The 14,495-nt window shown below is 35.9% G+C and overlaps 1 long non-coding RNA gene across 1 annotated transcript in view; it reads right to left on the reverse strand.

Annotated features, from left to right (window-relative positions):
- Window positions 1-2,381: 2,381 nt before the first annotated feature.
- The window catches only part of LOC110341502, a 45,018-nt gene continuing 32,904 nt past the window's right edge, over window positions 2,382-14,495 (reverse strand). The window contains exon 3 of the long non-coding RNA XR_005874008.1: window positions 2,382-13,606. This is a non-coding gene — a long non-coding RNA (uncharacterized LOC110341502). The remainder of the gene's footprint in view (window positions 13,607-14,495) is intronic.

Below are 14,495 nucleotides of genomic sequence, written 5' to 3' on the forward strand. Positions count from 1 at the left end.
TGACAAGGGTTGGGACTTCTTTAGTCACATAGAAAGACCTGTTTATTTGCATGTGAGAGTGAAAAATGATAGTCCAGTTTTTTTTACATGGATTAATCCAAAGGGTAATGAGTAGTTAACTTCTGGGGATTTGTTTCTGTGTGTTAAAGCATGAATGACATTTCTATTCAGAGAAATTCAATAGCAGTGAATTGGAAAATGGCCCTGGTGAAAATGACTGAATTTCTTCCTGGACAGGTAACTAGGACTTTGGAAGATCCTCAAGTGTGCTGTTATCTTTAGATTAAAAAATGAGCTTAGGGGCAAACCCTTGGAATTCAGTCTGAAGCATCTATGAAATACCTACTGTATCAAGCCAACACATGGAATTTGTAGCTGGGAGCAGAAATGTTTTAATTCTACAAAAGTGTTTTTTTACTTGTATGCCCATACTTAAAAGTATCTCAACAGTTCTTCATAAAGGCAATGAGATTAAGACTTAATTGTTATGTTCTTAAACCCGACAAATACAAAATGGGAGCCTTACTCTCCTGATAAAAGGTTTGCAATGAGATAGGAATAGCGAGGTATGCCAGCAATCCCAGCTTTTTGGAGGTGGAGGCTGGGAATATTTCCACAATGATTTGGAAGCTAGCTTTGGATACAAGAGCCCATGTCTCAAAACAGGCACACAAATGAACAAACGAACTAACAAACAAGTTAGTGGATTGTGGCTAGGTGATGGGTTTGATGGTACACCTGCTTTAAGACTGAGGCAAGAGGACTAAGAGTCCAAAGTCAGACTGAGCATCATAGTAAAACAAAGAAAAAAGAAATTTGATATAAAACATGTTGTATACTTGTCATAATCTATTTAGGTTGCATTCTATTTACATGGATTTTACCTGTCTTTTGAAAACATCATGGTTTATTAGCTTCAGCAAAACCAGTGGTGGCCATGCAATGCATGGATTACAGGGAACTGTAAAGGACCAATACTCCAAATGAATACCACACCAATTCTTAGCTGTGAGATAACCAAACATGATGTCATCTCTCAGAGATCATCTCTTTGGGGAAGATGTTCAGCCAACTGCACTGTGATCTATCTACCACAGTGCTTTTGCAAGGATTCATTCACCTTGAGACACATTGTGTTTGAAATAACTTTGATACCAGAAAGACATGAATTGACACTCTGTCTTTGTCCCTGTATAATGGATGGATTTTATGGCCCTTATCCTTTCAAAATCTCACTTTCATCCCCTCTAAGATTGGCATGGAAGAATTAAATGAGACTCCTTAATGGCTGTAGACTTACCTATTCAGTGTTTATTAACTAGTGATTGAGGCAAATATTTTAAAAGTGTAAAAATACTTTCTGACTAGTATTTCATCTAAGTGCATTCCATCGTTTGAAGAAGAAATGAGAACTGTCTCTATAAGGTGCACAAGATTGTGTTAGAAGAGAGAATTCTCAGTTCTACAGCCTGAAGTTAAGAACAGCAAAATGGATATTAAATCAACATTTAAGTTTTAGCTGCTGAAAAAGAAGAAATATTCATATCAGTTTAAAATTTTAAAAAAATTAGAAATAATGATCTCCTACCTGCTTTCTGCTGATCTGAAGAAAGTATTAAAAGGAAAACAAAATAGCATCCTACATCACAGGTGCTCATACTGATTCATACAAGCTACAAAAAATCATACCCAAAATGAATTGGGAAAAAAGGTTAGAGTTATTGTGGTGGTGTATTGTTGTTGTTGTTGTTTGTTTTGTAACACCATTATTTATAAGAGAATAAGAATGACAGAACCTGGTGCTCCCTGATCATAGATTAGATAGCTGGATGAGCAATGGATATGTACATACAATGAAAGATTATTATTAAGTCTAGAAATGGAGGGATGTTCTTCCCCTAAATGAATGAAATCTGGGGGCCTTGTCATAATTGAAATGAGTTGCTCAAGACAAGGAATGCCATATAATTGTTCACACAGTGTAACAGAATAGTCAATTTCACAGATACAGAAAGTGCACTGGCAGTTGACGCGATGCATTGGGCATGTGTCGTTATGGGTATGCAGGTTTATTTTGGAAGAGGGAGAAAATTCTACAGCTGGATGGTAATTTGAACTGTTCTTTACATGAATTCTTTGTAGCATTAAAATAGATTTTTCACATGAAGTACAAATTCTACCAGTGTTGACCTCATATAATATAAAGTGAAGTTGGATGAAAGATGAGGCTTTAAAAAGTTACTCAAGCAGCTACCAATATGTCTTCATATTCACAAGCATATTCCACATTTTTAGATTTGTAAAGAAATTCCAGTTGAGTTTAAAATTACACTACTCTAAATTGTTTTACTTATTCTGCAAGCACCACAATACTCCTAGAATGCCATTATATGACTTTAATGCCAGCACTGAGGAGGCAGAAGCAGGCGATTCTCTGTGAGATCTGTGATAGCCTGATTTACATAATGAATTCTAGGCCAGGAAAGTTTCATAGTGAGACCATGTATCAGAACAAAACAATGTAAGACATATAACTAAGCCAACAGGAGACAAGAAGCATTATACAGTACAGAGTGAGCAGGCTGTATTTATATACTGAGGAATATATATATGAACAATGAAAGCAAAGAGGCCAAAGGACATGAACTTGAGAGAAGGATAAGGGTATATGGGAAGGTTTAGAGGGAGGAATGACAATAAGGAAAAATGAAAATAAGTGTAACATGAAATATTTTCATTTTAAATCATAAAAATTCAAACTTAAAATGCACAGATACTGTTGAGCGAACACTAGGACTAAACATAGTAAGCAAACATAAAAACTATGTCCTGTGGGGGTTAAGACAAGCAAATAAACAAACAAAAGCAACAAGTACAAAACCAAATCTAAAATAAAACCCATGTACAAACTAATACTCCAGAAACCTAAAGATTCAGAAATTACTGATATACTACATATTTGATAGTATTTCTCACCCATGAGTGACACAATAGACACAAGAATTGTGACATGACGTTTCTGATGACTGCATAAAGAAGGTAACTCAAATGTCAAGAAGAGAAGGAGAGCCGAAATTAGGCATGATTACATTCTACTCAGCAATGAAATACATATGGTTTCCTGACATAGGCAGCTATGCACAGGAGTCCTGAAAGTATGACTTACAGGTTCATAGCAAAGCTATTAACAAAATGCTACATTTTATAAATCTTAGAAATGAAGCAACTGCATCACACAACTGCAAAGAGAACCTCAAAACTTAGGGAAGTGGTAGCGCGATGGGAAAATCTCACATAGGTGGCATGTAGCCTGCTCCATGTGGCCTCATTCTTATCAGGCCTGGACTGGATGGTGAACATTTCTTTCAAGGTGTAACACGATCATTCTGCAAAGGAGATATACAGCAACGATGAGGAGGAAGTTCTCGGGAGAAGAATATGAGTTGGGAGAACGAGGGAAGATGTGTCATCCAATGCGGCACACCTCTAGCTTTTATATAAATGGATTTATAGGTGTTCATCACACTGCATATGCTCAATTGTGTTTACCAAGCAATGGACCTCCAGAAATAAGTCTGTCCTGCATCCTAGTGAGGGAGGGAGAGGAGTTTAACAGACTAAAGTTAACTGTTATGTAATGTGCAGAATTTCCTCTCTATGATTTTACTTCCCAGTATGGCTACTCTATCATTCCCATCACTTCATACAAAAGAAAAATTCATTTTAATAAAAAATTACGCCAAAAAATCTAGGTAAACTACTCATCATGATTTAACCCAATTCAAAGGAAAAATTGATTGTCCCTATTATTAATAAATATTTCTGCAATTCCTCACCTGGATTCTTAGAGAGGTAAATATTCTGTGGGATCTTAGGCATTTCCAATTTGAGAACTGTCTGCACAGTAATTCTTTTCTATTCCTACTCTCATATAGCTTACACACACACACACACACTAAAGTTGCCTAGAATTTTCAGAATTTTAAGAATTTGCTTATTTGTAGTAAATGGCTTTTTCCAAAACTGAGGCAAAAATCTTCATATAAATATTCTCAGCTAAAGCTGACTTATTAAGACAGTTTCAGATTACTTAAAAAATAAAACCTCCCATGGCAGTATTAAAGTCACTTATCTCACACCTCAGTCTGAGAAAGCACATTATGTAGAGGCTCATTATTTTGTCATGTGATTTAAACCTATTGTAAATACATGAAGTCCATGCTATACTATAAAGAGTGAAAGAAAAGTTTGCCATCCACTCAAAAAGGTAGCATGTGTTCTTGGGAAAGAGTTTATCTCTTTGAACACCAATAGTACAGGTGTATAGATACATGGGTTATTATATAAATGATTGGATGGGGTGAAGGGGTAGTGCTTTTATAGAAAGTGAAGCGTCTTGTTTGGTTATCTGTAGGAATACTGAGTGAAATGCTAATTTTCAGAAGGGGTTTATTGTGAAGTCACTGTAATAAACATTATGTTAAAGTACATATTCCAATTAAAACTTTTTTCTTGGTTGACATTTGAAAGATGCCATCTGTACAGAATGCTGCTGTCCCAGAATACAGAGCATGGTGTCTCTTTTTATATATATGTATATATGATAGATATTCTAGTCTAAGTCAGCCTTACATCCAAAATCCCTGTTATTCTCTATTGAAAATAACATTTTTCATTTTCATTCATTGTGTGTGAATATGACATATATGTGATATATTAGATATATGAGGATGCTAAAATAAAATTACGGGAGGAATATATAACACAAAAGGAAGATAAAAACTATAAACTAAGTCAAGATATTATAAATAAATCTTGTCTTTTATCTATCTTGATTAGTTAAACAATAAACCTAGTTTAAACGACAATTTTTTCGCTTTTGCTATCAAAAGAGAAAAAGAAGGGTAAGCATATTATATGGATTTTAAAACTGTGACATATCTGACATAAAACTATGACTGTAATGTGGTGTCCCTTCAGATGAAGTGGTGTTTTCACTGCGTGGCTGCAGAAGGCTGTAATTTAAATGCCACTAAAGACACGTGAGCTCTCACATGGAGGCAGGAATGCTGTGAAAATTTTGGCCTGTAGTCATGATGCAGATCCAATTGTTCCTCTGATCTCTCAGTGTTGAAGTCTGGTCTCCAGAAGGAAAACGTCTTTGTGCTTCTGTCTTAAACTTAGACAGATTTCATTTTCCATCAGAGTCACTTTGTTCACACCACATAAAAAGTAAAGCACATTTCAGGGGGTGGGGCTTCATGCTCTCCCATCCTTATTTCAGGCTGCATTACGATTGTGTAGTGATGAAAACAATGTGCCCAAAATAACGGCATCTGGTTTAAAGAGCCTAGACTCTGTCTCCATGTGTTGATAATGACCACTTTCATGTTTTTATACTCGGAAGTCAGAACTGTGTAGATTGATGTTCTTCTCTGTAATTTTTCTTTTGGATCAATGGAGAGATATTTTGCTCATGAGACTAAGCAGGGCATCAAGACTTATTGGTCTCTGAAGAAACTCAAGAGCTAAGAGTCTACAGTAAAATATTCACCACACTGCAGCAAAACATGTGCAGTCCCTGTCAAGACTCCAAGTGAGAGCTATATTTGCGAAATGTTAACATTTTTACTTTAAAATTTAATTGTAAAAATGTATGATAACTTCTCAAGGGAAGGGCATTATCTGAAAGATATTCCTAGTAGACTCACTATGTTTCCATGGAAAATCCAACAGCAGAAAAGCCAGTCTGTTTTAGACATCTTCTGGTGTATGTGACAGTGTGAAATCTGTTCTCAAATCAGCTATTTCAGATGATGAGTTAGTGACAGTTTTCAAATATAGTATATTTTAAGTCTTACACATTTGTTTGGTGACTCTTCCTTTTATTTAAAAAACGAGTAATAAATTCTTTAAAATATAGAGGGTTAGGATTTTTTTAACCAAGATTCATTATGTACATCCTCATAGTCAAGAATACATTTTAGTTTCTTTTGTCAGTGAGAACTTTGCAGCAACTAAAGACACACTATTTAATAGCCAACAATACTATTTCCAATATGGAGATGTAATTCAGTCGTATTATGCATTCCTGGTACATGCAATGCCCTGGGTTGAAACCCAAGCACTACAAAAAATAAAATCCATCATCAAAATGTATAATATGGGAAAATCTTGATAATGAACTTTGCCAAGGTTGGCTTAAATACTTTAATGGTGCAATGTCTTGCACATAAATCATCTCAAATTTTGCCTTGTTACATTTTATGTTGGGACATAAAAGTTCTGACATTGAACTTTGAAACTAAGATGTCTTTGGAAAGTCAAAAATGATTTCTGAGGTGTGAGAAAAACCGAAAAGGATAAAGAGAAAAGCTTAAGCAGAATTTCTCACACAAATTGTATCCAACAGAAACAATTCAATGTCAGTTTTGCAAAACTCTCATCAACAAGCAGTCAACTAAAATCAAGTCTGGAACTACTCAGTGACATCTCCCTTAATCTGGCCTTCTAAACAGGTGTGAACAGTTTGTAATCTATGGAAACGGGGGCTTCTCTCTGTGTGACCAGCACTCAGGTTACAGCAGACACTTCTGTTGAAGGATCTTTATTACACAGCTGAAGTGCAATCTCCCTGAGAGCAAGCCTTTGCATTCCCCTTGGCACATTCGCTCACTGATGGACCTTCCACTGCAGACTAGAGCACCCCAGGTGCTTTTGTTTAAATAGCAATGAAAAGGAGCATTTGCCCATATGCTGAAAAACATTGGTGGTGTGTGAACAGACCATCATAAACACAATTCTGCTTTATTTGATTTTGAAAATACTTCACCTGTGTCTCAATGCTCACGTATTACACAGACCAATCTAAAGTTAGCTCTTACACATTCTGTAGTGTTGAAAAATGAATTGTCACTAAGAGAACACAATGTAGAAGCATAAAGGCTGCAAAGCAATTGGACAAGATGAACTATATATTTTGTATATGATTTTCAAATGGGTTTTAAAAATTTATATAAACATCATTCTGAACTCTATAATTGCTATTTACAGGGAGATGAGCCTCTGGCAAGGTTTTGTAGAGTAGTGAATGTAGAAAAACCAGTCACTATCCAAAGAAAGATTTGTTTCAAAATGAGTTAAAACCTTCAGTATAGAATGTCATGTTAAAATATTAGAATAACACCCAACAACTTCAGAGGAATATCATCCAAAGCTAACACAATTTTTAAGCATGTATAAAAGTAGTATCCCATGAACATATTTTAAATACACTGTCAAAAATGTTAACCAAAATAGGATATTAGATATTGCAGTCACTACCTATATGATATAAGCCTGCTTTAATCATTTGAAACAAACTGTTGAATTATGGGAGATGACTTATTAACTATGAGCACAAATTTAAAAAAAATCAAGCAAAGGGAAATTTGGAATTAAGTAGCAAATTAGGGCAAATTATATGCTGTGGAGTGTGTTTTAATATGTTGGAGTAAATGAAAGAAATGATAAATTGATAAACAGAAATAAAAATACAATTAGTACACTAAATAAAAATCATATTCAATTATATTTTTGTCAAGTGATGCTGTAAGTTAGAGCAATCCTTAATCTATTCTGGAGCAAATCAGTTTGGTTTCTAGAAGATTGCTGGCAATCATTTTGATTAACAAAATGATTGTAGAGCATTAGAAAAACCCATCTCACTCTTAATTTTGTGAACAAAACCCACTAATGCCCTTAAAATGAGGATAATCATTATGGCTTTTTTGAAGATCAGTTAATAGTAAGTCCATGTAGCACACACTGCTTTTGATCATTTTCAAAGAATAAAAGTGAGCCATGTAAACAGCCATAAATGTTCGTCAACTTTAAATCACAAAATCATTCCACACATTTATTAGTGTCAAAAGACAGTTGGGTTTTCCTGACAATTAGTGATTCTGTACTTCATCTGGGAAACTAGATTTTTTTAGCTGATTCTCGAGTACTTGAAATGTGTTTGCTATCTGAAGTACTATATGAACAAATACAGAGTGCTATGTTTCTCACAACACTTACTACCTAATTCTCTCCCAACAGTTTTAATAGGAGAGTGTATTGAAGCATACATCTTCCTAACTAGCCTTAATCATTTGAGAAACTGATGGCAATAAAGTCTCAAAATCAAAGATAAGAACACTAAAAAGAACACTGAAAACCAGTGTACATCTAAATAAAAAGTAAAAATGGCTAAATTCAAGATACTTCCCCAATATGTGTGTGTGTGTGTGTGTGTGTGTGTGTGTGTGTGTGTTGCTAAGCAAAAGCCACACCACCTGGAAATAAGAGGTTCATATTGTGATGTGTCACACATGAATATATGATTCTAAAGTATGTGGTAGCAAGTAATGTTTTTGCCAATAGCCTTGGTTTTGAGCTCCCAGAAAATAGCAAAACAATGAGTGTTCTTTGGAACATGTGCTTAAATTCCTGCAATGGGGCAGGAATCACAGCTGTGACAGTAACTGGGGGCTTCCAGATGTCAAGGCTGTAAGGACGCTGAGGTAATTGCAGGAAGAAAGGGATACAATTTTGTTATCACAGATTATCCTCCCCCTTGGAAACCGTGGATCTGGCATCAATGCCAGGACTTTGGATATGCACATGACAAGCTGGAGTTCTTTATGTTAAAGAGATTTTTACTTTTGCCTCTGTGGAAAGGCAGGGGGCTAGGATTGTTAAATTAGAAAACGTAGAAGTGAGGGGCTCAATCCTGCATTATTATATTTGTAAACTATTGTAGTTGCCTGAAAACAGGAGTCAACTTATAAACCTAAATCTCAAATTTAGATAATGTTTGCAAGGTGTTGGAGAACAATGAAGTATAGTTATTAGCATTCCAATATACTGCTTATCCACTGTATTGGAGAATATAAAATATTTACTCAGGAATGAATAGGCACTTGTGCTCAAGGTTCTTCGAGTAGCAGTAATTGAATACAGTAGGGGATGATGACTTTGTGATATTCAATTCACAACAAATACTTTCTATCTTCCTTTGCTATGCAGTCAGAACAACTACAAATTTTTCAGATCTCTGTAAACTTCCACAGATAAACCTAAGAGGCCATATTCCTATGAGGAATCTTAAAGCATATATGCTTTAGTGTGGCTTAATTCACTGTCAAACATAATACATATGTATTGAAATAAATATTAATGCAATTTCACAGTATCTTCTTTTGGAATATTTATGTTGTTTATTTGGCTAAGTGACTCTGTGTTTCTGCCAAATAAGCAAAAGTTGGTGGCCTGGTGTACAGGGAAGAGTTGCAATTCAATTTTGGATTCATTCTCTCCCAATCACAAAGAGATGGGCTTCATATTGTCTTCATTACAGCTGCCTTCATCTTCTCTTAAAACATCAAGCATTCCATATTTCCATAGTTTCTGTGGAAATCTGTACAATAACATCTGACTAGATGTGGTGCAGGATAATCTTCGGCTGAATGGTCACACATCACATGGGTCATTCTTACATCATGCTTCATAGTTGTGTCAAACTAGGGAGTTAGGTTTAGAAGTTGACTTCTGTCTTAAGATGGACTAGTCTATTACATCTGACTCAGGGACTTCTCAGGTAGCTGGTTTACTTTGAATGCCTTCAAATACTGTACAAAGGATAAGAAAACACTCAATGACCATGGGGCTCACACTTCTCAACGTCTCATCCACAAGATTAACTGATTAACTACACCAGTACTTCAGATGTATGTCTTCCACCATCATTGTGGGGAGCCCTGACCATCTGCCAAAATGGGTTCTGTAGTTCTGGCTAGTATATGAAACAGATTATATTCCATGTATTAGTGTTTAAATAAATGTAATAGAATCCTGATGAATTTTAAGTAACAGTATTGAATTAGTACAGACTTGCAATACTCATAAATAATAAAATATTATATAAGACTGAGAGATATTAGGGTAAGGTTGAACACTAAGAGAACAGAGTCAATAACTCCTTGAGATTAGGTGGCACATAGATAATTAGGAGAAAAGATGGATAAAATATTGATGTCAGATATTTTTAGCATTGTATTACTATATAGTATGCATTTTAAAATTAAGCTGATTGAAATTTGTATTTGGGAAGGGATAACCTGTTTTGTTTATCTCTTAAAGTTTCTTGTCTTTCAATAACACATCAAGGATCACATTGAAAACAGCCTCATTTATAATCCATCTATTCCACTGGTAAAGCAGTCAGTCTATTACAAATGAGTATTCCCAAGTCATGAATTTATTTACTTAACCCATATAGTCTTTGCCATTTCTACAAAAGGGAAAGATTTTAGCTCAAATGAAGAGTTGGTTCATGAGTGTGTGGAAAGCTGTAAGACAACGACCATCTGACATCGCTGGAGGTTGGCTATGTATGGAGATTGCAGGCTCACCTGAAGATATACTGTAGGCCCAAACTGAGCAGTCTGTGTTTTCACAAACCCATTGGGAATTTCTGATACAACCAAAGTTTGGGAAACTCTGGTCTAAAAAAATCCATGATAGTTAGAAGGGGCTTTACTAACAAAGTTGCTGAAAACAGTTTCCCAGTCTATCATTTAAACCAAATTGTAATTTCTTCTTAATGTGAACTCATTCACTTCACATGCAACACCTACTAACAATAAGTTCTCATACATACTTACATACATATATATATATATACATATATATATATATATATATACACACAAACATGGTATGTTTAATTTTTTCTGCTTCCACATCACCTGGAAAAGGTCATAAAGCAGAAAACCACAGACACCTTAGAAAAATTGACAGAAACTGAAACAAACAAGGAGAAAATCATCCTTGTAAAAACATATGCACAATGGGGAGGTCACAACATGTACACACATGTGTATATATGTGTATGTGCAAATACATATGCAGTCTCACTCAATGGACAATTACAACCTTACGCAGTGTGTTACTCTTCATCAGTTTATACATGCAGATTATTCATGTAGCATTTTTGTTCATGGAATGTCAACAACTTGGAAAAGAACTAAGGCCATGGAATGTATTTTCTCTGTTGTTTGAATCCTAAGATGCAGAAGGCACTTTCTTTTGATGACCTATCTTCTTAGTCTCTGTGTGACTATCATATTTTTATGTTTTTCTTTCCAATCAAAATCACCACCAGCATAAAATAAAAGAAAGGTGTATCAAGTTTGTAGTTTCTCTACTACCTCCTTACTACATAAAAAGAACCAAATTTCTCAATTCACATCCCTGATAATCCTACATAATCTCTTCAAACTTTCATTATTGTTCAACATTTTATGTACATTCCCAAGAACACTGCTTAATAGAGAAATCCCAAGCTGACGACAAAATACATTTAGAACTCTTTCTGTGAGCTCAGTTTCATATACAATCATTCAAATCGTCTTCTTCTCTGTTATCAAAACTCTGTTCTGAACACATATTACTATATTTAATGAAAACACATGAGAAAAGTGTTTCTTTTCAAATGGCAGCAAATATTTTATGTCAACATAGCTAGATAACTTGAATCGTTTCAAATAAGGCATTAGCCCACATTCCATGACCCTTAAAATACCTATGTTACCACATGAGTGATGCAAATGATGAATTCACAGTTAGAATTGCAGTTTAACATACATAGATAAAATATTGTTCATCAGAAGCATTTGTGTCAGAGCTGTTCTCTCTGTTCAGAAAATGGCTGCACACAAAGTTCTATTAAAGTGAGTTCCAAGATCTGATATAACTCGTTTTATGTATAGATCAAAGAAGAAACCCAAAATACTTAAACAGGTAGTATTCAGTCAGGTAGATCTTGTCAGTGAAGGGTGCAGGCCTATATCTGAATCTGAGGAGCTAGGAGAGGGTGGGACTATAACACAGTAGGCAGAAGCCAAAGCTGCTGGACCTCCCCACGAAATTATCTGGGTTAAAATATCAGCAAAGGCCAGGATGAGTGACCCTGACCTAGAGAAAAATAACATGTTCTCCACTCAACATTAATTGGTCATAGTTACTCTAATTCCTGTGCCCACGAGGGAAATGAGAGCCTCCACGTCAGTGGTGTGGCCCTGTGAGATGAGCGAAATTCCCCTCTTCTCCACTCAAAGCTCCACTTCAATTTCTAAGGCCTCCAAAGAGTTTCCACCCTAGTGCAGAAAATACAGATAATTGATTTGCATCAGCAGGGAGTCTGTACTGAAGGTTTCTTTCTGTGCTGAAATTCTGAGTTATATGTCTCATGCTCCACATGAATGCCCATCTTAGTTAATCACCTTCTTGCGAAAAAGCAAGCTGCTATATAAGATTGCACGTGCTAACTTCGATGGTAGTAAAAACAGTGTTCTTGGTAAGACCATATGTTATCTGTAAGTTTTCTCAATTCAGAATTATATGCTAAAGCGTTAGCCTGGTTTCCATATGAGATGAATTATGATTAATACACACCTTTTAGTGTGGCTTTAAAAATCCTAAGAGCTCTGGAATATGTTCAAGTGTGCAAGATGTGACCTCTCCCATAAGTGTTCCTACATCTCCCTGACTGAAGATGCCTTTCAAAATATAGTATAATTTTACTACATAAAGTTAACACTGGAGAAATATGACTGATAAATTCTGGTTTAATTATTTTTTCTTCCTTTTTTATTTAACTTAGAAATAAGCTTGCTTCACATGTAATTCCCAGCTACCTCTCCCCCACTCCTCCCCTGCTTTCCCCACCAAGTCCCTCAGTTCCCCACTCAATTTCCACTGGAATCCCCAGGGAAGGTGAGGTCCTCCATGGAGGATCTCCAGAGTCTGTCATTTCATCCAGGGCAGGGCCTAGGCCCTCCATCAAGAGTCGAGGCTGAGAGAGCATTCCTTATTGTGGGATGGGCAGCCAAAGTCCATTTGTATGCCAGGGACAAAATAATACTTTAGAATTATTGTTTTACTTAGGTGCAACCCCAGTTTGTGAGATGTTTGTCCTGCATACATAGCAAATAGCATTTTCTGCTAGAGACTCAAACCACTCAATGGTTGCTATTTTGTCAAAATGTTCGTGTTGCACTGAAGAGACAGCTGTCTTTAAAACATTGCAATCCAAACATTGTAGAAATATGGTGCCCTTATTTTCTAAAATCACTTAGGCTTGCCTTCTTAACTTTGTCTCAAAAATCAACAACAAAAAATTTTCAAAATTTTAATGTACATAAATATTTATTGGTGTACTTAATATCCTGTTTTTAAACATCATTCCAATCATATCTTCCAGAATAAACTGTATTTGGCACAGAATTCTGCCAATTCTTCTAATGAGAGGATGTATTGGTTTATCTATCATGCTTCTCCTCCTTGATCCTTCAGCTAACATTTCTATGAGAATATTCATAACTGAGAAATTGGGCTGTCATCTCACCCAGTTGTTTAAAAACTATGATAATGAAAACAAGGAATGAATTTCCAAAGGCTTAATATGACTTATTCAGTAACTTACCTTCCTTTCTTCTGGGCCTCCCTCCAAGCAGTCAAAACTATAGGAATGAATGCTGCATGTGTCCAAAATATTTGATTATGAGCAGAATTTTTCCAGCTTCATATGTATACAAATGTTAAAAGATAAATAATTGAAGTCAGTTTACTGTGTGAACAATATCCTCAGGCAATTTCAAAAACATTCTTATTTGTGTTGGATGGTAACTCCAGTTAGCTCTATGTAGCTATATTTCTCCCTAATCATTTCTACATCAACTCAGAGTGTGTGTTTTCTTGGTGTGCATATATGCAAACTTGTAATTAAACCAATGGCACTTCCAGCTAGTCCTATGTCATAGGAGCTACCTTCAGGACTTCCTGATTCTCACCTGATAGAAGTCACATTGTCCTATCATCTCTACAATTCCGTTAAATTAAAAAAAATAAGGATAAAACTAAATAATGAACTGAAACTCCCAAAAGCATGGTGAATACACACACTAGACAGGCCTCTGGATTTTAGCACTTTTAAAATCTGTGTATTCCTGAGATGGGTCTGGCCAATCTACAACCCCAGCACAGAGAGTGCATGTGTCTCCGGTTCACTGGGGATGCTTTTAGATGCAGTGTCTCTTTTGAAAACATGTTCTTTACTTTTTTTCCCCTTTTTTCTCTAGGAGCTCTCAGCAAGCAAGGACAGAAGTCAAAGGACCTGGTAGATGTTGCTTTTGTTTTGTTTTGTTGTTCTTTCAATTAGGAATTATGAAGAAGGAAAATCAAAATGGAGCTGTCAAGGACTAGGATACAAAGACTGGGAAGTGTGTCACAGGCATGGGGTGGTGGGCGCGTGGTGGGTACTAACTGGGGAAAGCATTCAGTGAGGATTTCCCATCATACCACATAGCACATCCTGAAAGGCAGGGTCCTGCATACCACCAACTGGGCAGCCTGTTCTTCTAGGCTTCAGGCTCCAGTAGCCATGGCTTATTCACCTGACTACAGGAGCT

This window comes from Mesocricetus auratus, unplaced genomic scaffold (genome assembly GCF_017639785.1).
Source record: "Mesocricetus auratus isolate SY011 unplaced genomic scaffold, BCM_Maur_2.0 Super-Scaffold_100676, whole genome shotgun sequence".
Lineage (NCBI taxonomy): Eukaryota > Metazoa > Chordata > Mammalia > Rodentia > Cricetidae > Mesocricetus > Mesocricetus auratus.